The following is a 6,266-nucleotide window of genomic DNA, read 5'->3' as shown; positions in this document are numbered from 1 at the left end:
ACACACCCATTATAAGAAATCACATTAGGATTCTCTTTTTAAGCTGTTCCTTAAAACACTAGTGCTTAGGAAATCTATTGGAGGCAGAAGCAGTCAAGGGTAGCTTAGGGTTAGGGTTAGGGTTAGGGTTAGGGTACGGCTTAGGGTACGGGTTCAGGGAGGGGTTCGGGTACGGGTTAGGGTTAGGTTCACCCAACGTCACCAAACCTCTCAGCCCCAAGAGTGTCCACCCTTATGTCTCATCCAGCTGTGGATCTAGATATGGTCAATACATGTTGCATTACAGCCCCTGAACGAATTGTGTAAGAATTTCTCTCTCTTTCACTGTCTTCGTATCATGGGTTTTTAAAAATAATTTATTTTCATAATGGGGTTTAGCTGCTTTTCACTGCTGTGTTTATGCCGCTTTACACCCACTTGACACACTAACAGAGAGATATCAACACATAGGTTTTAAGATTATTACTATTCAGATATATTATTGTGTGGTGAATAGGGGGTGTTGAGTCCAGTTCACTGAGCAAGGAATAGGTCTTTCTGTTACGTATTGGGTTTATGGAACGGTATCTGAGCTAATTTGAATCCCTTGTTTTATGCATCACCCCACCTCACCTTTCCCGTTAAGCAGCCATAGTGTGTTTTCTAAACGTGTGACTCTGTTCTGTTTTGTAATTCAGTTCAAGTGTAGCGGTTTTTCCATTCCCTCTATAAGTGATAGCTTATGATAAGTGTCTTTTTCTGTGTGACTTCTTTCACTTAGAATCGTCGTACCTAAATCCACTCATCATGCTGCTACTAGCCTTATGACATTGATTTCACGGCTGAGTGATATTCCATTGTACATAAGGACCACCACTTCTTTATCCATATTTCTCTTTCCTGGGATATTTCAGGTGTCATGAAGTGGAGGTTCTTGTCAACAGAGCAGCCCTAAACTTTGGGGTGCCTGTGTCTTGCTGATTTTTAGTTTTCCCAATTTATACGCCCATGAGTGGAAGTGCCCTATGCGCTCTAAGCTGTGTTTTTTCGATGTTTCAGGAAACACCTTACACTTCTCCAGAGTGGCTGTTGGCAATTTACATCCCGCCCATCAGCGTAGCAAGGCTCCCATTTCTCCATGACCTGTCCTGCATTTCTGGTTTTGACACTTTTTTCAGCATGGCTCTTTTGACCGATGGGAAGCGAGACTGCTTTGTAGCGCTGATTTGCCTTTCCAGGTTGCTTGGTTGGCCAAAAAGGGCGTATGCGTTTTTTCCTGAATATATTTAGGAAGGGCATCATTGTCGACGATTTGCGCTTTTCATGTGCTTTAAAGGTGATTCGAATCTACCTCCTGAAATCTGTTTCCTGCAATTCTGCCTTGCTTTCAAATCCTCTTCGTTGCCTTCCCTCAATATATTTGTGGACGAGAGTTATCATTTATAACTCTGCAGGTTTGTGAATTGCAGTGCCCCTGAGCTCCATTTTTCAACTCGCTTTTTTGGGAGCTGGCCGCAAAAGCGCAGGATGGCCTCAGGCCCTATTCTGGTTCCGGGCGGCAGGCTGAGCCTGTGGTTAATTCTTCTTCCTGATGGGAAAATAGAGTGACCTGTGCCTGTCCCAACACCTAGAGCTAGTCTCTCATTGGCTCCCCCTCTTCCCGTTCATCCTCAGGACAAATTGCAAGCTGTACGGAACAGGAGGTTAAAGGTGCTGATTCTCCAAGGAGGGAGATTGCTAGTAAAGCGGCTGGAATGGCGAACCCGAGCACAAGGAGATGAGAAATGAGGTGCGTTGTAGAAACCTTTCCCGATCAGACGGTCTACCACCTTCTGGTTTTCTCATACATGTTTTCGATGTAGGAAGATGCCCTTGAACCTGGAGATTTGGGACCCATGCGATTGGTAACAGGCAGTATTACTTTAAAGGTTCTGCGTTTGCTCCCCCAACCTCACCAAGCCTCTCAGCCCCGAGAGTGTCCACCCTTACGTCTCATCCAGCTGTGGGTCTAGATATGGTCAATCCAGGTGGCATCACAGCCCCTGAACGAATTTTGTAAGAATTTCTCTCTCTTTCACTGTCTTTGTTTCACGGGTTTTTAAAAGTAATTGATTTTTATAACGGGGTTTAGCTGATTTTCACTGCTGTGTATATGCCGCTTTACACCCACTTGACTCACTTCCAGAGAGATATCAATACATAGGTTTTAAGATTCTTACTAGTCAGATATATTCTTGTGCGGTGAATAGGGGGTGTTGAGTCCAGTTCACTGAGCAAGGAATAGGTCTTTCTGTTATGTATTGGGTTTATGGCACGGTATCTGAGCTAATTTGAATCCCTTGTTTTATGCATCACCCCACCTCACCTTTCCCGTTAAGCAGCCATAGTGTGTTTTCTAAACGTGTGACTCTGTTCTGTTCTGTAATTCAGTTCAAGTGTAGCGGTTTTTACATTCCCTCTATAAGTGATAGCTTATAATAAGTGTCTTTTTCTGTGTGACTTATTTCACTTAGAATCGTCGTACCTAAATCCACTCATCATGCTGCTACTAGCCTTATGACATTGATTTCATGGCTGAGTGATATTCCATTGTACATAAGGACCACCACTTCTTTATCCATTTTTCTCTTTCCTGGGATATTTCAGGTGTCATGAAGTGGAGGTTCTTGTCAACAGAGCAGCCCTAAACTTTGGGGTGCCTGTGTCTTGCTGATTTTTAGTTTTCCCAATTTATACGCCCATGAGTGGAAGTGCCCTATGCGCTCTAAGCTGTGTTTTTTCGATGTTTCAGGACACACCGTACTCTTCTCCAGAGTGGCTGTTGGCAATTTACATCCCGCCCATCAGTGTAGCAAGGCTCCCATTTTTCCATGGCCTGTCCTGCATTTCTGGTTTTGACACATTTTTCAGCATGGCCCTTTTGACGGATGGGAAGCGAGACTGCTTTGTAGCACTGATTTGCCTTTCCAGGTTGCTTGGTTGGCCAAAAAGGGCGTATGCGTTTTTTCCTGAATATATTCAGGAAGGGCATCATTGTCGACGTTTTGCCGCTTTTCATGTGCTTTAAAGGCGATTCGAATCTACCTCCTGAAATCTGTTTCCTGCAATTCTGCCTTGCTTTCAAATCCTCTTCGTTGCCTTCCCTCAATATATTTGTGGACGAGAGTTATCATTTATAACTCTGCAGGTTTGTGAATTGCAGTGCCCCTGAGCTCCATTTTTCAACTCGCTTTTTTGGGAGCTGGCCGCAAAAGCGCAGGATGGCCTCAGGCCCTATTCTGCTTCCGGGCGGCAGGCTGAGCCTGTGGTTAATTCTGCTTCCTGATGGGAAAATAGAGTGACCTGTGCCTGTCCCAACACCTAGAGCTAGTCTCTCATTGGCTCCCCCTCTTCCCGTTCATCCTCAGGACAAATTGCAAGCTGTATGGAACAGGAGATGAAAGGTGCTGATTCTCCAAGGAGGGAGATTGCTAGTAAAGCGGCTGGAATGGCGAACCCGAGCACAAGGAGATGAGAAATGAAGTGCGTTTTAGAAACCTTTCCCGATCACACGGTGTACCACCTTCTGGGTTTCTCATGCATGTTTTCGATGTAGGAAGATGCCCTTGAACCTGGAGATTTGGGACCCATGGGATGGGTAACAGGCAGTATTACTTTAAAGGCTCTGCGTTTACTCCTCCAACCTCACCAAGCCTCTCAGCCCTGAGAGTGTCCACCCTTATGTCTCATCCAGCTGTGGGTCTAGATATGGTCAATCCAGGTGGCATCATAGCCCCTGAACGAATTTCGTAAGAATTTCTCTCCCTTTCACTGTCTTGGTTTCACGGGTTTTTAAAAGTAATTTATTTTTATAATGGGGTTTAGCTGCTTTTCACGGCTGTGTATATGCCGCTTTACACCCACTTGACTCACTTCCAGAGAGATATCAATACATAGGTTTTAAGATTCTTACTAGTCAGATATATTCTTGTGCGGTGAATAGGGGGTGTTGAGTCCAGTTCACTGAGCAAGGAGTAGGTCTTTCTATTACATATTGGGTTTATGGAACGGTATCTGAGCTGATTTGAATCCCTTGTTTTATGCATCACCCCACGTCACCTTTCCCGTTAAGCAGCCATAGTGTGTTTTCTAAACGTGTGACTCTGTTCTGTTTTGTAATTCAGTTCAATTGTAGCGGTTTTTACATTCCCTCTATAAGTGATAGCTTATTATAAGTGTCTTTTTCTGTGTGACTTATTTCACTTAGAATCGTCGTACCTAAATCCACTCATCATGCTGCTACTAGCCTTATGACATTGATTTCATGGCTGAGTGATATTCCATTGTACATAAGGACCACCACTTCTTTATCCATTTTTCTCTTTCCTGGGATATTTAAGGTGTCACGAAGTGGAGGTTCTTGTCAACAGAGCAGCCCTAAACTTTGGGGTGCCTGTGTCTTGCTGATTTTTAGTTTTCCCAATTTATATGCCCATGAGTGGAAGGGCCCTATGCGCTCTAGGTTGTGTTTTTTCGATGTTTCAGGACACACCATACACTTCTCCAGAGTGGCTCTTGGCCATTTACATCCCGCCCATCAGCGTAGCAAGGCTCTCATTTCTCCATGGCCTGTCCTGCATTTCTGGTTTTGACACTTTTTTCAGCATGGCCCTTTTGACCGATGGGAAACGAGACTGCTTTGTAGCGCTGATTTGCCTCTCCAGGTTGCTTGGTTGGCCAAAAAGGGCGTATGCGTTTTTTCCTGAATATATTCAGGAAAAAACGCATACGCCCTTTTTGGCCAAGGGCATCATTGTCGACGTTTTGCCGCTTTTCATGTGCTTTAAAGGCGATTCGAATCTACCTCCTGAAATCAGTTTCCTGCAATTCTGCCTTGCTTTCAAATCCTCTTCGTTGCCTTCCCTCAATATATTTGTGGACGAGAGTTATCATTTATAACTCTGCAGGTTTGTGAATTGCAGTGCCCCTGAGCTCCATTTTTCAACTCGCTTTTTTGGGAGCTGGCCGCAAAAGCGCAGGATGGCCTCAGGCCCTATTCTGGTTCCGGGCGGCAGGCTGAGCCTGTGGTTAATTCTGCTTCCTGATGGGAAAATAGAGTGACCTGTGCCTGTCCCAACACCTAGAGCTAGTCTCTCATTGGCTCCCCCTCTTCCCGTTCATCCTCAGGACAAATTGCAAGCTGTACGGAACAGGAGGTGAAAGGTGCTGATTCTCCAAGGAGGGAGATTGATAGTAAAGAGGCTGGAATGGCGAACCCGAGCACAAGGAGATGAGAAATGAGGTGCGTTTTAGAAACCTTTCCCGATCACACGGTGTACCACCTTCTGGGTTTCTCATGCATGTTTTCGATGTAGGAAGATGCCCTTGAACCTGGAGATTTGGGACCCATGGGATGGGTAACAGGCAGTATTACTTTAAAGGCTCTGCGTTTACTCCCCCAACCTCACCAAGCCTCTCAGCCCTGAGAGTGTCCACCCTTATGTCTCATCCAGCTGTGGGTCTAGGTATGGTCAATCCAGGTGGAATCACAGCCCCTGAACGAATTTCGTAAGAATTTCTCTCCCTTTCACTGTCTTGGTTTCACGGGTTTTTGAAAGTAATTTATTTTTATAATGGGGTTTAGCTGCTTTTCACGGCTGTGTTTATGCCGCTTTACACCCATTTGACTCACTTCCAGAGAGATATCAATACATAAGTTTTAAGATTCTTACTAGTCAGATATATTCTTGTGCGGTGAATAGGTGGTGTTGAGTCCAGTTCACTGAGCAAGGAGTAGGTCTTTCTATTACATATTGGGTTTATGGAACGGTATCTGAGCTAATTTGAAACCCTTGTTTTATGCATCACCCCACCTCACCTTTCCCGTTAAGCAGCCATAGTGTGTTTTCTAAACGTGTGACTCTGTTCTGTTTTGTAATTCAGTTCAAGTGTAGCGGTTTTTCCATTCCCTCTATAAGTGATAGCTTATGATAAGTGTCTTTTTCTGTGTGAGTTATTTCTCTTAGAATCGTCGTACCTAAATCCACTCATCATGCTGCTACTAGCCTTATGACATTGATTTCATGGCTGAGTGATATTCCATTGTACATAAGGACAACCACTTCTTTATCCATTTTTCTCTTTCCTGGGATATTTCAGGTGTCATGAAGTGGAGGTTGTTGTCAACAGAGCAGACCTAAACTTTGGGGTGCCTGTGTCTTGCTGATTTTTAGTTTTCCCGATTTATACGCCCATGAGTGGAAGGGCCCTATGCACTCTAGGCTGTGTTTTTTCGATGTTTCAGGACA

At 44.6% G+C, this 6,266-nt stretch overlaps 1 long non-coding RNA gene across 1 annotated transcript; it reads left to right on the top strand.

Moving 5' to 3' along the window:
- The first annotated feature begins 1,337 nt into the window (after nucleotides 1–1,337).
- Nucleotides 1,338–5,744, top strand: LOC309621558. The gene is made up of 2 exons (XR_014240088.1): nucleotides 1,338–1,954; nucleotides 5,448–5,744. It is a non-coding gene; the product is annotated as an uncharacterized lncRNA (long non-coding RNA).
- The last annotated feature ends 522 nt before the right edge of the window (nucleotides 5,745–6,266 follow it).

The sequence above is a fragment of the Balaenoptera borealis genome, assembly GCF_965194805.1.
Source record: "Balaenoptera borealis genome assembly, contig: HAP1_SCAFFOLD_676, whole genome shotgun sequence".
Taxonomy (NCBI): Eukaryota; Metazoa; Chordata; class Mammalia; order Artiodactyla; family Balaenopteridae; genus Balaenoptera; species Balaenoptera borealis.
This window is presented reverse-complemented; position numbering and strand designations above follow the sequence as displayed.